Here is a 22919-nt window from a genome sequence, read left to right as displayed (position 1 = left end):
AAAGCTTTAGTGGCATGAAGGTGTCATTCTGACATGCAGTCTCTTAAAATACTTTCTCATTTGAGGAGTTAAGATTACTGCATTCTCTTTGAGAAGTTTTAGTTTTCTAATATTCCTCTGGATAAAAAAAAATGAAAAGGAAAGCAATCCACTTTAATACTTAACACAGTTTAATAACCTGAATGATGTGTGTTCTGTTTCCATTACCCCAAAAAAAGTTTCCTTCCAGCTGCAATTTAAAAAGTACAAAAAGTTGTCTTGTTCTAAATTTATTCTTGGAAATGTGATTTTTATATCACTGTAAAGGAGGATTTTTATTTTATTTTTTTTACATCTGAAAGTCATTTCATTTTGTTTCCTCTAAAGGAATGATTTTTGGATAAAGCCAACAATTTGATATTTTCCAATTGAACTTACAGCATGCTTTGTGGAGAGAGTAATCCTATGTTCTTTTGCCAGAGCTGACAAAGGTCTGGTTGTCAGTGATACCTTTTACAGCTAAATTTACTCTCGAGTGACAGGAGCAGGTGGGCCCAGGCCTGCCAGACACTTGTGCATGGAAATCACGCATCTTACAGGTCAACAGCGAAGGGGAAAAAGCGCCTGCCTTCACAGCAGAGGGTGAGTGAGGCAAACAGAACCCAAACTGGGGGGTTTCTCTTCAAAGCCAGCTGGTCTGGCTTTATTCTACAGGAATTTTTTACCTGTCAGTTTAATCAACAAAGCCCTCAGCAGGTGCTGACGGGGTACATCTTCCTGGAGAAGAAGAAGAAGGGCACTGGTGAGTTTTAATTTTTTTAAATACATGAAAAAATATACATGTATATATCTTGCAGTTGATCTGTTGACTAAACCAAAGAGTTATGCATAGGTCCTAGAACCCTAGCTATGTTGCTTGTGTTGCAAAGATGATGCATTCAGTAACCCCCTTCTTGCTAGTACTGTAAATTCTTTGACAAAGTTAATGTTCTCAAGCAAGACTTAAAAAACCCCACACTGTTGCTTTTAAGAAGAAAAAGCTGAAAAGTGATCTGCTTGGCATGCAGAAAAATACTACAAGGACAGCAAACTGATCTCCCCAATTACTTTTCTTTTTAAAATCAAAGTGTGAGTGTGTGTGTGTGTGGGGGGGGGAGATTGCCTTTGTCACAATTCAGCTATATGATTATTTTTGCCTGTTCTCTATGTACTTTTAGGAAACCCTTTTGATATCATATTGGGGGTAACTTTTCAAATTAAGTAGAGTGAATACAGAAGACTTTTAAAAATGTTTCAATCACTTATCAAAAGGCAGCTGTTGATTTCACCGGAGCAAGAAGCTGGACTGTGAAGCGATATGGGAATACAGTCTTCGCACCCTGCTTCCATTTTCATTGCAATGTGTGCTGTCTGCACAATTTTTAGTTTTGTAACACCACCCTGGATCTGTCGGGGAAGTTTGCAAAGGAGAACATATTTTTCAGGCCAATCTTATTTTAATTACTGAAAAGACATGGGAAAAAAGATCAAATACTAAGACATATTTGAGAAGAGCATAACTTTTTTATGATACATTTCTATTTTCACGAACTCATGCTTTTAACTGTGCTTCACAGCAGTACTTACAAATTGTCAAACAAATTGAAAGCATTTCTGTACACAAGTAATCACATTTTTTAAAAGAAAGCCAAAAACAAAGTCTATACACAAACTGAACATATGAAACTGCTTTTAACCAGCAGATTCCATCCTGACATATTGCCTGGCGTGCAAGTTTAAAGAGCACAAAACAATGCTTAGATAAATTATGGCACCAATTCAGCACTGGATGTTATTCGGATAAGAAAATAAGAATAATTTTTCTGTGCAACACAGGAGCTGAAGCCAGTGTTGCCTGACCAAGAAGGTTTTGTACCGGCAAAGGAGTATCTCTGAGGAAAGACCCATAAGCTAGTGAACACGAGAAATTGTCCAAGTTCTTAACATCTCAGATCTAATACATATTCTTGGAAGTAAATCCAATCAATTTCTATGGATCATTTCCTGCAATAAATTTTTGTTTCGGTTGAGTCTATGTTTGTCTGTCGTACTCATTTTAATAATATGACACACTGAGGACAGCTGATTTGTCTTAATATCTGTTTTAGAACGGTGCAGCTGCCTGTGCCGAATACCATGGACATAGTCATTTGTGAGAACATTATTCTGTCTGCAAAACTTCACTGAAGGTTGCCGATTTCATACAATGGCACAAATTATATTTACAAAGAATAATATTTTCTGTAACTGTTGACTGGGCATGGAGACTGAAGCTGTGGATTTCCTCTGACATGACCAGAGGCTAAGGTTCTGTAACAGTACCAACTGATAAATGTAAACCTGTAACATATTACATTATTCTTTATCTGCTCACTTAGTCTGTGGTCCTGAACAGAGTTAATCTCAGATATCTCAATACAAAACAAGTTACACCCATTATTTGGTAGGACAGATAATACTTAAAAAGACAAGAGGTGTTGACAATACTGTACAAAACTTTATAAAATCAAGTATGGTGGTAAACTTATTAGGCTTAAAGAGGTTTCGGGGGGTGGGTGATAAATTTTCTTTTAATGGAACAGACTCCTCAGAGTATCTGTTATGGTATTTAAGGAAAACAAGTTTTATATCCTTAGTTCCTTTTGTATTCATAAAATTAATCTATTTTGTTGTATCTTAAATAGCCAGTAGGTTAATTTAAAAAAAAAAGATCAAGAAATATAAATGACCTTGTCAGTTATCTGCTTTTAACAAGAACTTCACTTTAAGCATAGTAACCCTGATTTAAACATTGCTAACATATTGAATCAAACTCTAAACAAACAACCCACCTGAATAATAAAGCAATGTAAGATTAATATTAAACAGCTCATTTTCTTTCTTCACTGATTTTTTTGTGTGTTTCTGGATGTACTTTCCCAAAATCATTCTTCATAAATATTATGTTAAATATCTTATCTTTGTCCCGGATGTACTTTCCCAAAATCATTCTTCATAAATATTATGTTAAATATCTTATCTTTGTCCCATTCCCTAAATACGCATCGAGGCAATGTTAACAGACTTAATTGATCATGATTAATATTTGTATAGATGAAGGATCATAATAATCTTGAGATAAGGGCTCCTTTGCTAAAGCAATCTAGCCATTAGTTAAAGCTTTCCCCAAACCTATGTCCAGTGTTTTCATGAAAAGCTGAATGGAAGGACAGGGCACAGCTTGCTTGGGCAAGTCATTCCATGGCTTTTGTGAAACAGTGGTATAGTGCCAATCAATGCTCCCTCTAAGCTGTGGAGTCCTGTGAGCAAAAATTCTACTCTGTGAGCTACTGGCATTAAAGTTGTGAGCAAATGATTTGGCTACTGTATAAATTAGTTTGCTCTGGAGCCATCCTTCCTGACCTAAGACAAAAATGTGTGAGCCAGAGGCTAAAAAACTTGAGCTACCTCACATTAACTCAGCTTAGAGGGAACACTGGTGCCAGTGTTGCCATCTCCCCAGGCAGCTTCTCCTTTGGTGAACTGCTCTTGTACTTAAGAATTCTTCAGAACAGAATTCTTAAGTCTTTCTTTCTACACCCTGAGATTGATACTTCATATCCTGTACTCAAAATATGTAGAAAGTTGGAAAGTTCTCCTGATCAGCTCCCATTTTAAGAACCCTTGTACAGCTCCCATTTATTTCAATGGGGTTTGCATATGAAAGTTCCCTAGAGGATTGTACCTATGAAGAACCAACTACTTTGTTTTTTCTGACACTCAAATTAGAAAAAAAGGTCAGTGTGATACCCTTAAAATTATTTAAATATACTAACTTTCCTCTGTTCAAGGTTTTCTCTTACAATGTGCCCGACAGACCTTGTAGCAACCCTTCTTTTCCCCCAATCAGCGGCAATAACTCAGGGGTTTTTTTGCATCAATCATATGCTTGTCTTTTCCAAAATATTCTAAAAATGAAATGTTGGAAGGTATCAGTATGAGTTAACCCAGACTATATGCAAATAGAAATGGTCTAACCGCATCCCGTTGGCAAAGATTGAAATACAGTGGATATAAGTATGCTGTTCCTCAACAAAACTTCAGTCCAAATGTCATGAGCCAGGCAGGGATCATATACTTTCAAACTGAGCCTTTCTTTTCCTTCCTTAGGACTAAAATAGAATGGCTTTACTGAAGTCAACAGAATTACAGCATATCAGTCTATTGAGAAGAGAATTGTGAACCATTACTCTTGTTTCTTAATACCTTTAACAAAAAAATGTAGTTCAAAATGTCAGTGGTCCACCAGGAAATCAGATTAGCAAACTATCTTTCCTTTTGAGTGTGAGATAGGAAGGTTCTTAGCTGGGCATCTGTAATTTAAATCCTTTGATTTGAGTTAAAATAGTGTTGGAATTAGAAAAAGATGACCTATTTACAAAATATTTTACCAAAATGGCTCCCATATTGAGGGCTGTATTTAGCCTTTCGCTTGAGCCAGAAGTAGAGACGTAAAATTTCCGGAAATTTTGAAGCTTGGAAAAAAACGGAAATTTTCGGAAAAATTGAAAAAAATGCTACATTAGCAATTTTTTTGTCTTTTCTAGTTTGAAAGTCATTCTGTTACTTTAGGAACATAAAATATGACTATGGACATTTTTACTTGGCATGAAATTATCACAACTAGCATATTAAAAATATAGTGTATCCAAACAATTATTACAGAATACCCACCCACATGCAAAAACAAAACTGAAACTTTTTTATTTTCTTCTGACAATAGCACCTCCTAAAGGAAGAAATGCATCTTGTTCTTGCATTGGAGAGTTCAGTTTGTAACCTAGGACTTGCTTGTCCTCAGTGCACAGAAATTACATCAATCTGATACCATATATATATATTTTACAAATGATTTGAAAAATATTTGAATACCTGGTCTTAAAATATTTTATTCATCCTGTTAAAATAAAACGTTCCATAATCAATTTTTTTTATTTTCTTTTTCAATTTTTCCAATTTTCCAGAAAAAAACAAAAAGGCTTCAGGAAAAAAATGGGGGGGGGTGGGGAACGGTTTTTTCCAATTTTTTCCGGGCTTTCACATCTCTAGCCAGAAGGGACTGTAACTCAGCCCAAACTATTGGGCAAGTACAGAACTGCAAAGCTGAGATGGAAGAGACTGTAACTCACCCAAACAAGTGGACAGTACAGAACTGCAAAGCTGAGTTAGAATCATGCACTTTTTCCTTTTAAAATTTCTTTTCCATGCAAAACTTCTTCTCCATGCAAAAGCCAGGTAGCATAAAGGAATATGTAAACAGAACATAATCACTTTGGAGAAGGGATTTACACATGAGAAAACAGAGAAAGGGTTAACCTCCCTTTTCTTCCCTAGCACCCTGTTCAATCCCCCTTCCCCCACTGATCTCCAAAATCTCACCTAAGTAAGCCCTGAAGTACAGGCAGTTCTGTAGAAATTGTCAGAATTATGACAGCTGTTTCTCATCCATGCTCTGAAGATGACTCCTCACTAATCCCTTGAAAGGAATTATCAAGTTCCTTGGTGCTATCACATTCAAAGCTATTTGACCTCCCCCTCTTCAATATTTCCTCATTCAGTTTTCCTTGGTTTAACTTTCCATTTTCCATCATAATAAAATACCATATTTTCATTCTACTTAAAGCACTGTTGTAGATTTCCCTTCTTGGATATACACACCAATTCTTTACCATTGATTATGCTGCAGCAAGGGAATTTGCAAAATACTGCCAGTAAACATCTACGTAGTCTTCTCAGGACATTAATTCTACACGGCATCCTAAGCAGAGGTACACCTACTGAGTGCACTGAATTCAGTGGGACAGCACTGTAAATGTTTGTACAGGAACACAGACATATCACAGAAAAGAGCACACTGTAGCATAAAGCATATCCAAACAAGTTTTCTGTTCCGCATTCAGCTCTTGCTTTAAGATTAGCATCTTAAAGTGTATTTCTCAAATACTACCACTGGTACCTTCCTTCTTCAGTCTACACTATGCAGGAGGCAGACTGGCATCCAGAACCTTGTACTGAAATAACGGTTACATTCAGATTCATAAGTAATTATAATTAAACAAGGTTGTTGACACTGAGGATGACCCCAATGGATTTGCTGATCACATGTGCTCCCCTTGCTCCTCCTTGCCCTTTGACCTGTGAGCTTCATCTAACACTTCCTGGTTCAATCAAACTCCCATTTGCCATGACATCCAAATACAACTTGGCAAATCTGAACTGCCCCCCCCCCCCTGGGATTCTAAACCTCAGTTAAAGCTCAGTTCACAAATTTCACCTTGAAACCCACATCTCACAGTGAATGGCAAACATCACATTTTGAGACTTCTTAGTTTCTTTAGGATGAAAAGGGTACTTACATAGAGAATTATGTATGGATGGGGTTCTTTTTGTCTATTTATTAAAAAGTTATAGCTACTTGGGGGATTGAGGAAGTAATCCTAAACAGGTCTACTCAGAAGCCTTCTCTGATCAATATGGCTTACCCCCAGGAAAGAGTTCTTAGGATTGAATGGTAAAATTACTATTTCTCTCTCTATATATAATAACAAAATATAGTAACAGCTTTAGTAACAGCTCAAATGAAAAATAACTGATGGGCCAGAAAGTATAATGGCCTTACATTCTAAGAAATGTAACTTTATAAGTGTTTACGCTACTTTTACTAATACTTAGAAGTAATGGAAAGAAGGGGAACAGGTATATTACAAAATATACATGACTATCTAAATACAAACAAACAAAATATCATCTAACATGAGGCTGGAATGGGTCTAGTGTTTGGACTTTCAGTACTGGAAGCTGAAGTATGATCCTGCCAAGCATGGTGATGCAGGTTTGGTCTGTCCTCCTTGGCTGAAAAGCCCCACATCATTCCCTTGCTTTGACATTTTTTGGACTAGTGACTCTATAACTTCTGCAGTCCATAGAATATTATAGAGTGGGTTGGATCCAGACTTTCCAGTGGCAGAATAGAACTCCCCCCCCTAAGAAAGGGTTTACCAACGACAATGGACCACCCAACAGAGAAACAAACTCAGGAACAAAACTCTGCAGCAGACCCAGATATCAACTTTGTCCCCACATACACTGAGATAATACTATTACGGGACCTAATGGACTCCATCTCAGGCTCATCTGCCTGCACATCATCCAGTTTAACATATGCCCTCTTCTACCTGTGAGAGAATAAATGAACACAAATTTGACATAAAAATAGAAACACTCAAAAAACAGTGGGCAAACAGTTTAATCTTCCTGGACATACTGCTGCAGATCTGAGTCACCCTTCTACACAAAAGCTTCTAAAGAAATATTCAACATGAAAGTGCAAAATCAGAATTCATTGAGAAACTCAACATCTTCTGTCATCCTGGCTTAAATAGAATGTGAGTTTCCTCACTTTTAAAATAACTTCAGTAGACTGTTAACATGCTGTACTGTACCATACCATACCCTTTTACGAATGCAGATCAATTTTCTCATGTTTCAAAATGCCCTTTCCTTAATTAGTTTTTCACCCTCCTTTATTGCACTTCTGTTTATTTTCACATGAGAGAGCAGAACTTTCAGACCCCTCTCATCATCATTTTTGTGGGTACAATGGATCCCTCAGATGGTGACCAAAAGTGACACACAACAGCCAGGAAAAACTCTGCTAAAGAAGAAATAGTTAGAAAGAATATTTCAGGGAGAGTGTGGCAGTTTGAAGGACTGGCGGAGGAGCCATTCCAGAAAAACTGCCAAGGATCCCTGGATGCAGAAAGGCAAGGGGAGATGTTTGAAGGTTGGCACCTTGTCCAAAGCAAACCCACTGGCTAAGATGCATGTTGCCCTGATCTGGGTAGTCTAGGCCCTGGTCAGTCTAAGAAGGGTTGGCCCTGGTCAGTATTCTGATGGGAAGCCACCAAGAAAGTCCAGGGTCGCCACAGAGGCAGGCAATGTCAAACCACCTCTGAAGGTCTCTTGCCTGGACAATCCTACGGGGTCGCCTTAAGTCGCTGGCGTCTTGACGGCACTTTCCGTCACAAGATGCACGTTAGTGAAACAAGCTCGGCGTTGAGGAGGGGACGCCGGGAAGGGCCATAAGACTTGTGCTGAACTTTCGGTCTGTTTTACCCGAGGCATGTCACGTGACGCCCGCGATTCCTAGGCGCTGCCAAAACCCGGTATCAGCTAGGATCTCCTCGCAACAGCCAGACGGATAATCTGTTTTAAAAGAGTGTGCATGTACATCCCCCAAATCCGGCTCATTTATTTTGCCTTAAGAGCTGCAGCTGCTCGAGGAGCTCAAAGAGGAGATCTGATCCGTGTGTCTACGTGTAAGGAGTAACCCACAATACGCGCTTTGCACGATGGGGTTTGAAAAGGGGGAGGGGGGGCAGTGCATAAAATCGATATCTTTCCCTTTCAAGCCACGCGTGTCCAAAATGCGCCGCTTCTCCCGAGGCCGTTTTGCACATGAATTCGGAGCCGGGAGCCAACAAGATTAAATTTAACTCAACCGAGCCGCACAAACTGCTGGCCGAGGGGGCGGAGGAAATTAATCCTCCCCTGCGGTTTCGCGGGCTTCCAGCCATCCGTGTGGCTACACCATACAAAGCATGGGTGGAGCTGAAGAGCTGACCAGCTTGCCGACCTGGCCAACAGAAAACGCCACCAGTGACAAGCCTGCGGTTCTGAGGCGATATTTCTCAGTGTGGAAGCGGCATGTCACGTGCAACTGGCTTTTGCTCTTTTGAGGACTCCTCTTCCCCCTTCTTTCGGCCTCAAGGCTTTGTTACTCATTGGCGCCAAAAGCAGGACACCGGCTTAAAGCGCAGCGCTGCTATGTAGATGGTTTGTGGATCGCAACCTCCTCCTGCTTCCATTGTCTGACCTCGCGGTTTTCTCGTCGGATGGCGGCAGCGGACCACCAGGGATTGGAAGGCTAATGAGACCGAACAGCAGAAGCTAAAGAACATAAACTGCCTCTTTAAGACTTCCTCGAAGCAGGGCACCAATCAGCAGGTGCCCTCTTGAACACAGAATGGGAAGGAGCAACACTTGCGGCACAGCTGCCTCTTAAAAGGACAAAAAAGCTTCCTTCCTTTCTTGTATTTCTGGATTCAGAACATTTGCTAGTGGCTTGAGTACTTTGTAAGTCGCTGTTGGATGGGAAAGCTGGAACACATTGTCTTGCCACCAGTGATTTCTAGGAAGGCACCTTTGCTGTTAAACAGGTCCCGTGCCTCAAACTTAGTATCAGAAGTTCGGCTGATGTGGCTGATACCCATCCCTGCATTTACAAGCTTGGGAGAAGCCTCCCTTCTGTTGGTGTGTGTGTGTGTGTGACAACCTCAGAGAAACAGAAACAGTTACACTGAACCCTAAGCAAAGAAGGGAGGGTGTACACATGATCCGATTACTCTTTGGGGACAGATATGTGAACGTGTATGCATATACAAACAATCCTTTCCCTCTTTTAGGGCTTGTGCTGCCCTGTTTCCTCAGTACCCGCAAACACAGCACTCTGCTTCCCCCCAGTGCATGCACATGTGCCTTCTGTTGGTGTTTCCAAAAAGTACACACACACACACACACACACACACCAAGGTGTACTGTGCCTTCACTTGGAATGCCAGCACCATTTTATATACCCTCTGTGACGTGCCAAACAGAGCCTTCTAGCTATGTCAGATGCATTCCTTAAAGGTGCACTGAATCTCTCTTCCCACAAAGAAGCTATAGCCTAGAACCAAATAAACATTTAAAAAGCTAAGAAATGAAGGATGCACCTAACTTGTCCTTACTCAATCCTACCCAAAGCTTTGTGAACACTTCTTCCTGTCTGTCTCAAATGCCTGATGCAAAAATCCTATCACTGCTTTCCACAACACATACTTCCTATTCATTTTTAAAGGAATATGCAGAGTTGCCTGTGCATATATTGGTATGTCCAGACCGTAAAGGAGAGGGAATATGGGTGAGATGATTTGGTCTGGATTGTCTCCTCCTTTTCGTATATCTTCAACTCTCCTTTGTGATCTACCCAAGACCAAAGAGTCATTTTCCATATGATGGAGTCCAGAACATAAACCTCATGATGGTATTTTTAGAATGTCTCTGAGTATTAGAGCATTTATAAAACCAATCACCAAGTGCAATATTTGGAATATGCATGTGTCATGTGGACTAGGACTGGGAACTCTATCAGTCTACAGCAGCATCTGGATGGAAGAGAGATTAGATAATTTGTGGGTCTTACAAGTGGTTTGCCATGTTAAGGCTGTAAAGAAAGAAGAGAATAAGGAGACCAGAATATTACTCTGCAATCCTGTGCATGCTTACCTGTGAGTAAAGCCCACGGCGTTTAGTGGGATTTATGCCCAAGTAAACATGCATAGGATCATGTGACATGAATCACTTTTATTAGACCCAGGCCAGCTGATTGTAATGGATATTTTAATGTCAATTGTCTGTCCTCATTTTACACTGATTACAGGAGTACTGTGCATGATATATTTTGTGGGTCCTTTACTGGAATAAAACGTACCTTAATTTAGCTATAAGAGTTTATATGTTGTCCAAGCAGTGAGAAGTTCCAGGAATACTTTTTACAGGGTTAGTTTCCTTGTGAAAAAGAGAGAGAAAACTAGAAGTTTATGGTTTTGTTCATTTTGAAATGTTCAGGTACAGCAGATGGGAAGCAAGGTAATAGTAGTCACCCAAGCAATACCAATCTTATCTGCCAAGCATCCTGGGAACGTTTTTGTCCCCTAGCTACAAATATCTCACCTTTCCCCAACAACATCTAGCCCTGTCCTTATATTTGAAAACCTGTTTCTTTCATCCCCCTACTTAAGCAGATGGGGTGTGAGACAAACTTGTCCCTGATCATCAAAGGCTATGAATCAGGATCTTATTTCCACATTAAAGTTGCAAACTATAAAAAATCCTAGAGAGAGAATGAAAGGAACAGGAACCCTACATTATCAATAAATATATTTTACTTAGGTGTGTGATCAGTTGAAACCATTCTAATAAAAGGCTGGGGTTTCTGAAGACATCCCAAATAGTACCATTAAATGACCTCTGTCTCAAAAATGAGCAATGGAAAGTATTTTAAATTACAAATTAGCCTTATTTTTTTTTAAATACACATTTCAAACAAACGAAGGTAAATCAAATGGTGACTGTATAGTATAGGAACTGTGGTGGTGGTGGGGCTCTACATTAGGATTTCTTGTGCTTCCACTTACCACACCAGCTAAGTTTCACCTTTGCACACAACTGGAAAGGTGGGCACCACGCTGCCTAAAGTCCTATTTTCAGTCTCTTTTATTTATGTGAGGCTATGTCTTTCAGCTATACTTGTTTCAAAATGAAAAAAATTGATTTGACATTGTATTGTACATTTTTATTTTTAAAATAATAATTACCTTTAAAAAATTGCAGAAAGAAAATAGTATAACATTTCTCACACAATATGAATTTCAGTCTGGAGTTCCAGACATAGTATGGCTTACAGTTATAGTATTTCAGCACTCATTCAAGACAGCATTCAAATGGAATTTACTAAAGAAAGTTTATCTATAAAGTTGCTTGTTAATATATAGTTTCCAAGTAATATCAGCTATGTGCCGAAAGTTTTACAGGAACTGTACTTTTCAGTGGGTTTTATATTATTTGCTTCACTCATAGAGACCTGCATTTTAATAATATATTACTATTGTGCTTTTTAAACATTCAAGGTGCCGACTAAGAGTTGTAAACTGTGAAGTAACTACTATGGAACAGATTAAGTAAAGCACCGAAGGCGGATGATTTTCAAAATAAAGAGGGTTATGTGGTGAGTGCTTCATACTTTTTAAAAAATTCTATCATTCAATATTACAGAAAAATTCTATTTATTACTTTTATTTTTATTTAGGGCTCAAGGAAAACTCTGCAGTTGTATGTACTGAAAGGCATAATGGTGACAAAGGTTCCCTCTAATCAATGTTCATTGTACATTATGCCATTTTATCCATGGCATGCCACTGCATTTAATATCCATGTGTCACCCTTCAGCACCTGCCTTTGAAAATATCTTTTACAATTAATTCATTTCACAAGAAATTATATACATTTTCCTTCTCCCCTATGGATTATGAAATATTTAAATTACCCTCCTGGAATCTATATCCTATTATAATGAGATTTTTGGAATTTATATGTTATGTGCAATTATAAAAGCAATATGGGTTGAAATAATATTCTGAATGACTGGAGAACAAATACAGTATTGTTGAATAATCTTGTGGGGTAGATCAATCTATAGCCTTGGTTCCTCTCAGGGTGGGTTGCTGTGGCAACCGCCCCAGCTCACTTTAAAATATATTTTTTTCTAAAGCTCACTTCAAGAGCTATACCCAGCATGGGACAAGCTTAAAAGCAGACAGATATGGGCAGGAGTGCTTTAGTGAACTGCTCTTTTAAGACAGGGCTGAGGTAGAGAAGAGCAAGCAGAGGAGTGGGGTGGGGCAGGACTCCAAATGGAAAATTGAACCCAAATCACTTAGGGTTGGGATGCATCAACTGTGGGGTTATTTTCAATATAACCCTAGCTATCTTTCATTTGAATGTCACTTTACAGTGTGAATTGGCAGCCTCATTTCTTTTAAAGAAATAAACATTTGACTGTCTCTCCAAACTGGGGGTGAAAAAAAGAACTTGGATAATTACTGAAAGAGAATGTTAACTGAGCTCACCATGAAATAATCATACTTGCGAGGGATTTTAAGAGACACTTGGCTGCACCTCAGCCCTTGGTAAGGTTTTGGAAGGGTTGATTATTCCAATAATTACACCTCCCGTTGTGCATTTTTGTTTAATTCGGATGTAGGTTTCAGGTGGAGGGCTGGGAAATGGTGCAAGATTTTCTGTTTCCTGTTGCCAGCAGGCCTCTGCCTAACAGGAACCCTTAATCTTACCTTCCTGGAAGAAATCCAGAGAGGATTTGCTGCCAATTATTGGCTGTTTGTAACACATGTTTTTAAAATATGGTCTGGAGGTGATGGTGTTTCAGTGTAAATTATATCAAATTCTAAATGACACAGGAAGATTCTACAGGTGTTACAAAAGCTATTTTTATTTGTCTCCGAAAATGTTCTCCGCTGAGTTCCAAGATGATAGAAACAATTGGAGTCCTGTAGAGTTTGTCTGTATACTATTGAAAACTGTTTTTTTTTTAAGATGGAAGTGCCTTATTCATTGCTTGAATGATCTTTGCTCTGACTGAAAAAATAATCTTGGCACACACCTCTGAGTATCAGTCCCCAGTTTAAGGTCATGTCTATTTACAGACTAGGCCCTAATAACCTAAATATGTAGATGATGCCCAGGTCATATGAAGCCACTGTATATATTTCTTTTGGCATCTCCATTCTCTAATTTCAGGCTGTTAAGCCAAAGTAGTGCCAACCTTTGCCCTCTCCTGCTGAGGTTGCTTCTGAGAAGTTTGTAGACTTTTCTTCAGTTTTCCTCAAAGATAGTAAAGTACATATTGAAATGGCTTATATTTTGTTTGCTTCACTTCCTCACACTTTGGCTGTTTTATGCATTCCTTCCTGGGATTTTGGGCTGTGCATTTTGAAAAACAGAGGGATTGTTATTAGGTAATGATGATAATAGAATGAATTTACTGTCCCTTTTTTTGAGATGTGGGTCACATATGCAGGAGAATGAGGTGGCAGAACCCTACGGTGGTAGAATGAACTGCATCACCTTTGACTGCAGGTTGCTGATTCCAGTTTAGAATGTTCCTTCACATAAAAAAAACCTCTGTGCAAAGAGGAAACTAGCACAAGAGGGAGCAGGTTCTAAGCCCCACTGCTTACTGTGCTTGATTTCTGTTTGCAAAGAGGTTGTGTTTTTGTTTTCTTTTCTTAAATAATTCTTAAATAAACCTTCTGCAAGTGATTTTCCATGATCCTTTAAAGCCCTTCATAACTTGGGACCAGAATTCTTCAGACTGACTCCCCCTTTATAGGGCTGCCCATCTCTTTAGGTTTGTTCAGCACATTCTTTTGAAGGTGCTCTCCTTTTGGGAAGTGCACCTGGCTTCAGTACGGTCATGGCCTTTTGTGTGGTAGCAGCACCATCATATTAAACAGCCTCCTACAGTGGTTTTGTCACTGCAGCAAGTTTTTGGCTGAACCTTTTAAGTCTTACTGTTTTTGCCAATGCAACAATGCTTATTGTTTTTGTTTTTAGAGTTTAATAAGCTTTTGTTGAATTTGGATGTCCTTGATTACTGTGGCCAATTATGCTTTTTTAATGGGCTCTGGGTTAGGTTTTTTTGTCATTGTTATTACATTCTGAGATTGTCTTTCATGATTTTTAAATTGTGAGCCTTTTCAAAGGATGGGGGAGGTGGATATGTATTTTTAAATGAATAAACTAAATCCTCCACTTGCAATCTGAAGCAATCTGTGTCACCTCAACCCTCCACATGTGTGAACCCCAGAGGTTATAATCTTTACTCATAAATAATGAGATTTTCTGAGGCCAGCTTTGGTTGTTTAAAAGTGCAAAACTTTGGTAAGGTTGTGGCTCAGTGGCAGAATATGGAGAAGATATCAGATTCAATCCTCAGCATCTCCAGACCCGGTAACATATGATGTGAAAAGTTTATACCTGGCACCCTGGAAAGCTGCTGTCAGTATAGACAATACTCACTGTGATAGACCAATGTGATAGGCTCAGTCTGAGGCAGGTTCATGTACATGTGTTCCTGTGATTTACCATTATATCCCTTTGTCTATCAAGTCAGTGGCTAGCATCTTTTTGTATAAAAACTGGACACTTTGAAGTGGTTTGGCTTTTTTCCTCTAGTGTGTGGGAAGTCAATTCTGACATGGTGCCCTATGAATTAATGACCTTCAAAATGTTCTGTCATTAACAGCCTTGCTCAGGTCTTGCAAACTGAAAGTTGTGGCTTCCGTGACTGAGTCAATCCATCTCATGTTGGGTCTTTATCTTTTCCTCCTGCCTTCCAGCTTTTCCTAGAATTATTGTCTTTTCCAGTGACTCTTGTATTTTCACAATGTGACCAAAGTACAATAGCCCATTTATTCATTTAGCTTCTAGGGAGAATTTGATCTAGAACCACTTACTTGTACTTTTGGTGGTCCATAGTATCTGTAAAACTCTCCCCCAATACCACATTTCAAATTAACCAACTTTTTTCCTGCCACCTTTCTTCATTGTCCAACTTTCACACCCATACATAGTAATGCAGAATACAATGGAATGAAGTCTCCTCTAGACTTACCATCAAAATATTTCAGACTTCCATGTCTTTGTCACACAGCAACATCCTGTTCTCATTCGAAGCCTAAGGAAACCAAGAGATGGGGAGAAAAAGTGCCTCTTTGTGTTTATAGAGGGATACATTACATCCACCCAAAGTTGGTATCATAGTAGGCTCATGGTAGGATCTCTCTCTGTGTGTCTCTCTGTAGCCTGAAATGTATGGTAACCCTGCCTCTAGATAAACAGTCTTGTTGGTCTGCATATTAGGGAGAAAGAAAAGCAATAACTGAACTACTATTATCTGCAAGTGTATGATTCTAGATTTATTGAAATGTGCTGATATATAATGAAATCAAGATGCTTATATACACAATATCTATTACCGCCCCACCAAAAAACCTTTTAAAAGTTGTAGCCAAAAAGATAACACCATATTTTATTTACAAAGCAGGCACCTCATGATTCCATTTCTAGAAGTATCCAAGGAATTGTGGGATTATACCCCATTGTCTTTTCTATGACATTTCAATTACTAGCTGCCTAGAATGCAGGTCTCTTGCCACCTTGGGGACCCTATTTGGGTGGGAAGTTGGCATATAAATGTTTTCAATAGATAAATAGAATAAAGCTTCTCTATGGAATTGCAATACAAGATATGTCCCTAGTAAAAATATCCATCCTAATATGACTATTGTATCATCTAACCCAGGGGTGTCAAACTCACTTGTTACAAGGGCCGGATCTGATATAAACAGGAGTTTGTTGGACCAGGCCATGTGTGTCATAAGTTGTAATGCCAGGTAGTGAAGATATCAATTCAATAAAGGACACTGAGAAACACAATTAAAGGGTTTTTAAAAACTTAAAATACAAACATGCTTAAAACAGTAAAATTCTTGCCATATTTTATTTAACAGTCTTTGATAACTGACACTTCCCAAACCGCCCCCCCCAAAAAAGATCTGTACCTAAAATGGAAAGGTGGGGGGATAGTCGGATTTGTCAATACAATTTTTAAAAAAAAAATCAAGAAAAGGCACAAGGGTCACAGCAGAAACTAAAAATAAAAACTGAAAATATAAAATCCGCTGAGCCTAAGAAAACATGAAATGGCAGGGCATTGCAAGTTCCCCCCACCCCTCAGGTCTACTCAGAATTGCAGTGGCTCTCCAGTGTAATGTTGTCCCCCTTTGACTGTGGGTTCTCAGGTTAGAGTACTCACTCAGGCACCTGTTCTCAGGTCCATTCAGCAGAGGCAAGCTGGCTGAAAACATCAGCCCTTTATTTGCAAGCAGACAAGTTCAGCTGGCATACAAACACTGGAAACTGAAACTCCACTCCATTGAAATACATTGCCGCTCCAAAAAAGTTGCAAAGAAAATGCGGAATGGATTTTCCATTAAGGTTTCTGGGCCCAGACAGAGTACTCTGGTACTGGAATGACAGTCCCCAGAGTGGAATTCTATTCTCAGAATGCAGCTGATACTCCCTGGGACTGTCATTGCACTCTGGGGGCTGCCATTCCAATCCCAGAACAGTCTGCCTGGGCCTAGAGGCCTTAAAGGAAAATCCATTCCACATTTTCTTTGCAGCTTTTTTTTGTGCTTTACTTCAGAGGAGAGTCCTGCTGGAGAAACTACGAAGACAAGGCCCAGCCAGCTGGGAAGTTCAGCAGCTCCAATCTCCCTCGGAAGGGTGAGGACAAGCCGGGGAAGAGGGGTGGAGAAGAGAGCCATGGGCTGAGGCCTGGGGTGGGCTGCTTCTGGTCTGTGGGCCTTAGGTTTGACACCCCTGATCTAACCAGTAGACCTTAGAATGGATGTTTTTACTAGAGCTATATCTTGCATTGACATAACACAGAGAAGCCTGCTTCTAAGCAACTAGTAATGGCAAAAAAGACAATGTACAGCATCCAGCAAAATTTACACAATTGTGTGTCCTATTGATTGGAGTAGAAATTCAAGCATGTGCTTAATTCTTCCATCCAAATCTATGGGAGTTAGGGTAAATTCCTACATGAATGTGTGTCCTATTGATTGCAGTAAGAGACGTTTAATCATATTCTTAATACTTCCATCAAAATCAATGGGATTTGGGATAAATACATACACACATGTCCATTGCTTGATGACAGCAAACTAAGTAATTAAGCATGTGTGAAATGACCCTCCTAGATCAAATGCTACTCCACACAGAATCATAGAGTTGGAAGGTACCTCCAGGGTCACCTAGTGTCACGAACGCGGTACTAGGCCAGGCAAGACTGAGAGAGTCCAAAGGCAGTCCAAAGTCAAAACCGGGCAAGCAGCAATACCGAGAGACCAAGTCGAAATCACCAATCGTTAGAGTAGTTGTTAAAGCCAGAGTCCAAAGAAGTCAGAAGCCGAAGAGTCAGAGGTCCGAAGTTGTTATCAGGAGCAGAGTCGTACGAGCCAAGGTCAGGAGCTGAGAAGTCAAGACGAGGAGCAAGAACAGGAACACGGGTGGTGAGGTGCAGAGCTTCGTCCAAAATGACTAGTTGCTAGCACAACTAGTTGGCGTGAGTGCGAGAGTTAAATAGCCCATCAAGCTGTTGGCAATTAGCGTACCCTGATTGTGTCCCAACTCCCGCTAGTACTCAGGGCTAAATGAGTGCCTACCGCGCATATGCGCATCCCGCCGCCGGGATGCCATGTCCCTTTGGCGTTGTTCCCGCAAATGGGATACTGGTGGGGACGCGTCAGGGGGCGTGTTGCTCCGGTGTGAGTCTGCTTCAGCTGCTGCTGGAGCAGTTTCCGTGGCTTCAGGTGTGGGAGCCTGGAGCTCATCCCCAGCAGTCCTTTGATTTTCTGCTGGAGCCAAGTGCTCAGGTTCAACAGCAGCCTTGACACCTAGTCTAACCCCATGCACAGTACAGGAAATTCACAAATACCCCCCCCCACACACACACTGGAGAAGACCCTGATGCTGGGAAAGATTGAACGTCAAAGAAGACGGGGACGGCAATGGCCAAAACTGGCCTGGAGAAAAATTGCTTCCTGACCCCAAAGTGGTGATCAGCATTTCTCTGGGCATGTAAGAAAGGGCCATGAGAACTAAGCACTGATGCAACCCTTCCTGCCCTCTCTCTTATGTTCTAAGTTTACAGAATCAGCATTGCTGTCAGATGGCCATCTAGCCTCTGTTTAAAAACCTCCAAAGGAGAGCCCACCACATCCCGAGGAACAACTACTACTACTACTACTACTACTACTTCTTCTTCTTCTTCTCCTCCTCCTCCCAAAGAGGGGAGATCTAAACAGAGCAGAGTAAAGCAATACCATCACTTCACATGATCTGGACACTGTACTTCTGTTGATACAGCCCAAAATTGCATTTGCCTTTATAGCTACTGCATCACACTGCTGACTCATGTTCAGTGTATGGTCTACTAAGACCCCTAGATCCTTTTTGCACATACTAGTGCTAAGACAAGCAGAACTTTACATTTATCCCCACTGAAATTCATTTTATCTGTTTTAGCCTAGTTTTCCAGCCTGTCAAGCTCATCCTGTATCCTGACTATGTCTTCTACCATATTTGCTACTCCTCCCAATTTAGTGTAATACCATGCATGGATGCAAAGTACTTTTCAAATGAGGCTCTTTATACATTCATCAATGAGTTATCCAGTGATCAATGAGTTATCAAGTGATGTATCATTGCAAGATTTTCATGCATGTGTGAATCAAGCCTCTCACTTCATTGTTTAAAAGAACACACTGAAGCTAGGGGCTACAGTGTTGCCACCTGTGATCTCTTTGGGGAGTTCATAAAATAGTTAGAACTTTACTCTGTAGTCTGTTTACAAGGTGCAAGTAAGTGTGAAAGAAAGAAAACAACAACTAGTACTGTGTAAGAGCAACAGTGATGAACATAGGAGTGTATGCTAGTTATCAATAGACTCAAACTGGGTTGGATATTGTAGGTTTGGATCCTGTATCTTATTCCTTAGTATCTGAAATCCCTAAAATATATGACAGTAAAAATAAGCCCAAAGCCATCGGTCATTTGCAGAATTTATGGGTCATTCCACGAGCCAAATGTCTTTCGCGTTAACAGAAATGTGTTCTCTTGTGGAAAGAGTACTACAGTATCAAGCCTTTCCAGTGCTGCAGTACAGTGAATGAATAAAGTGATGCAACTTTGTTCTTGATTTGTTTCCTACTTTGGTTTTACTATATGCAATAAAATGGTCAGCAGGGCATATTGTGGTATTACCCATTTTTCCATTTCATCTTAAAGCCAGAGTATAATGCAGGAGCTGGAGTGCCAAATGAATGGTTATAAAAACCTAGATTAGAATCCTTCCTCTTCCCTTTCACAATGTTTAAGCAAAGTTTCCCCATGTAACACAGAGGGCAGAATGTGATAGAAATTATGTCAGTTGTAGAAAAATAGCTACAAGGGCCTGAACTTCATAGGTAGATTCTGCTCACCTCCATTTAGAGATTTCATAGGTGTCTAACTGTATCCTGTATGGTATTATCTGTGGTGCCCTCCATGTGCCATGTGCTGTATAAAACACTGGTCCAGGTGGGTTCTGAATATCTGAATTATGCACTGTGTCTCACAGGAGTTTGTAGAAAAATTCAGGTGCGGGTCTGAAGCAGCAGAACAAAGTTTGAGTCCAGCGGCACCTTTAAGATCAATAGAGTTTTATTCAGTGTGTTAGCTTTCATGTGCAAAGCACACTTCTTTGTCTGAAGAAGTGTGCTTTGCACATGAAAGCTCAGACTTTGAATAAAACTTTGTTGGTCTTAAAGGTGCCACTGGACTCAAACTTTGTTCAGGAATTTGACTGGTCTTAAACAAGGCCTTTCAACCCAGAGGTATGTCATGGATTTGAATGAGCCATCCAACCTCCCAAGAAACGACTCGTGTGTGTACATAGAAACCTCAAAAACTAACCAAATATCTATAGTTCTCTTAGAGATAACTTAGAGGCCTCTTAGAGAAAACTATGTAGTTCTGTATAGAGAACTTTAGTTGTCTTTGAGAGCCAGCGTGGCGTAGTGGTTAAGAGCTGTGGAGTGTCATCTGGAGAGCCAGGTTTGATTCCCTGCTCCTCCGCATGAAGCCTTCTGGGTGACCTTGGACCAGTCAGAGTTCTCTCAGAGCTCTCTCAGCCCCACCTACCTCACAAGGTGCCTGTTGTGGGGAGAGGAAGAGAAGGAGATTGTAAACCTTAGGGTAGAGAAAAGTGGGGTATGAAAACCACCTCTTCCTCCTGTATTTTACACTAATAAGAATAATTAATTAAAGATTATCTATTTTGCATTTCTTATTTTCTGGGACTATCCCACCAAAAATTGTGAATACCCACTTGAAAAGGGGGAGGGGAATCAGGTCACCCGTTCTTATGAATATCAAAGCTAAAATAATATTTATTCCTGAAGGAACATGCATTTTAATATTTTGTTGTTCAGTCGCAGTCGAGTCCGACTCTTCGTGACCCCATGGATCAGATCACGCCAGGCCTTCCTGTCTTCCGCCATCCTCTGAAGTTTGCTCAATTTTGCATCTATGACACTGTCTAACCATCTCATTACTTAGCATTAAAAGTTTTCCTTGGGGTTCTGAACAAACTAAGCACCTTTTTCATAGTGTTGTCCCTGATTAACCCCCTGAATACATCAAACTATTCCAAACTGCTTCTATTCAAAAGAGAGCAGTAATTGAGTTTGGCAAATGGTGAGTCTGGCAGATAAGTTAAGAGGTCAGAAAGGCGACGGTCCCTTTTCTTGCCGGGGGGTTTCAGGGCCCAGTTCACTCAGAGCTGGGTTGCATGCAAAAGAGACAATGTGTTGCCTCTGAGCCAGACGCGATGGTGTCGCTAATGTGGTGAGCTGGCACGGGAGACTTCGGGCAGCCACTGAGCCTGTGTGAATAGGGGTCAGACGAGTGAGCCTCCAAAGGGTATGACAGACCCTACCAGGGGAAGGAAGGCGCCCTTCTCGCGTGTTGCTTTCGCCTGTCCCCAAACTTTTGCCTGCCGCTTGTTTCCCCGGCGTCCTCGTGCCCGTTTCTTATGCAGCTCGGAGCCGTCCGGGGTAAGTGGCGCCACTCCGCACTCACAGATGATATCTGGCACAGCCTGGGAAACCTTGTTGGTTTGCAGACCGAGGCTCGGAAGAAAGGGTCCCAGAAAGGCTCAAAAGAGACGGAGGGGAGAGGCAAAGTCAGGGACCGCGATTAAAACATGGTAATAACAGTCCCGTCCCCCCCCCCTCCCTTTCGTCTCACCTCTCCGCCGAGGCATTGGCTGGCTGGGGAGGAAATGTTTCCAAACTGAGTCGAAAGTTGGGCTGGCCCTGACAGCGTGGAGGGAGCGCGGCCGCCTCGAACGAGGAAGACGCCTGACGATGCCATTCTCCCCCCGGCCCTCGCCTTGCCTTTTCCCGTTTCTTCGCCATCGCCTCCGAGAGCCTCTATCCGTTATCTCCCTTAAGCCGATCCCAGCCTGGGATCGAAGCCACCGCCACGTTCCTGCAGAGATGCGCCGCTTAATCGGTGGCGACGGCAAAGCTGGTGGCTAAAAGGCACAGGAAGATGCCTCGGTCCCCGAGCATTCTAACGGTGTGTCTTCTCCTCTCCCCCACCCACCCCCGCCGTCCATACAAGCGACTAGCAGTGCCTTTTGCGAGTGTTGCCGCTGGAGGACCCCCGGGCGCCCTTTCTTTCTTTAACACCCAATCCCAGCATGTTGCAAAAGGTTGCTATGGCTGTTTCTGGCCAAAGAGACTTCGCCCCGGACGGTTCCACCTAGCAGAGATTCTTGCGCGTCCCCCCCCCCCATTACCTTGGGGGGAGGGGAGGGGACACGAGATACGTATCCTCACCCTAACGCTGCGATGGTTTGGGTTGCGTAGAATAAAGGATTGTTATCAGGGCTGCTCCGTGGCATATGTCATCCCTCCGACTCTCCTACCTCCCCTCCCCGGTAAAAAACTAAAATTAGCAAAATGTCAGGCATGGCAAGATTGATTCAGCCAAGATGCAATTATCATTTAAAAAGTGCTTGATTGAGGTGCCTGATGTTGGGTGATTTATTCTGCATACCATATACATAATTAAAGTAGGGTAGTGAAGTAATTTATCAATCTCGTTTAGACTACAGAGGGGCAAGTTTTTTTTTAGCTTTGCCGCCGCCTCTTCCTCCTCTGCTGCTCCAAGCTGGGCGCTCTGTTTGTTTTATTAAAACGCTTTCGGGATGTGATCCCGCCCCCTTTTTGCAAGAGTGAAACTGATTATTTCTCCAGCTCGGCAGGAGAGAGTCATTCGTTTGGGATTGTGGGAGAGAGAGAAAGCGAGAAAAGAAGAAGAGGAGGAGGAGGAGGAGAGAGGACAAGAAGGAAGAGAAGCTTCGCCGGGCGTGGAGTTTTGAATCCTCCTCTCCCTGCCTCTCTTCCCCTCCCTTCCTCCGATCCGCGATGTTACAAAGCCTGTGAGCTGCTCTTTTCCCATTCGCCTCCTGTCACTTCCTTCCTGGACGCTTTCAGGACGAGTCCGCTCGCTTACTTTTATTCCGACCAAGCCGCTCAGGCACTTTCGCCTCCCGCAACGCTCTT

At 41.2% G+C, this 22919-nt stretch overlaps 1 protein-coding gene across 6 annotated transcripts in view; it reads left to right on the top strand.

Moving 5' to 3' along the window:
- The first annotated feature begins 602 nt into the window (after positions 1 to 602).
- Positions 603 to 22919, top strand: part of MEF2C (myocyte enhancer factor 2C) — a 242606-nt gene continuing 220289 nt past the window's right edge. For 4 of the 6 annotated variants that reach the window (XM_015418718.1, XM_015418723.1, XM_015418716.1 and 1 more), the window contains exons 1-2: positions 604 to 781; positions 11787 to 11884. The gene's annotated coding sequence lies outside the window, so the exon portion shown is untranslated. Of the gene's footprint in view, positions 782 to 11786; positions 11885 to 22919 lie in introns of all 6 variants that reach the window. The other 2 variants (XM_015418724.1, XM_015418725.1) reach the window with 1 other exon arrangement.

The sequence above is a fragment of the Gekko japonicus genome, unplaced genomic scaffold (genome assembly GCF_001447785.1).
Source record: "Gekko japonicus isolate JY-2015 unplaced genomic scaffold, Gekko_japonicus_V1.1 scaffold788, whole genome shotgun sequence".
NCBI classification, from domain to species: domain Eukaryota; kingdom Metazoa; phylum Chordata; class Lepidosauria; order Squamata; family Gekkonidae; genus Gekko; species Gekko japonicus.
This window is presented reverse-complemented; position numbering and strand designations above follow the sequence as displayed.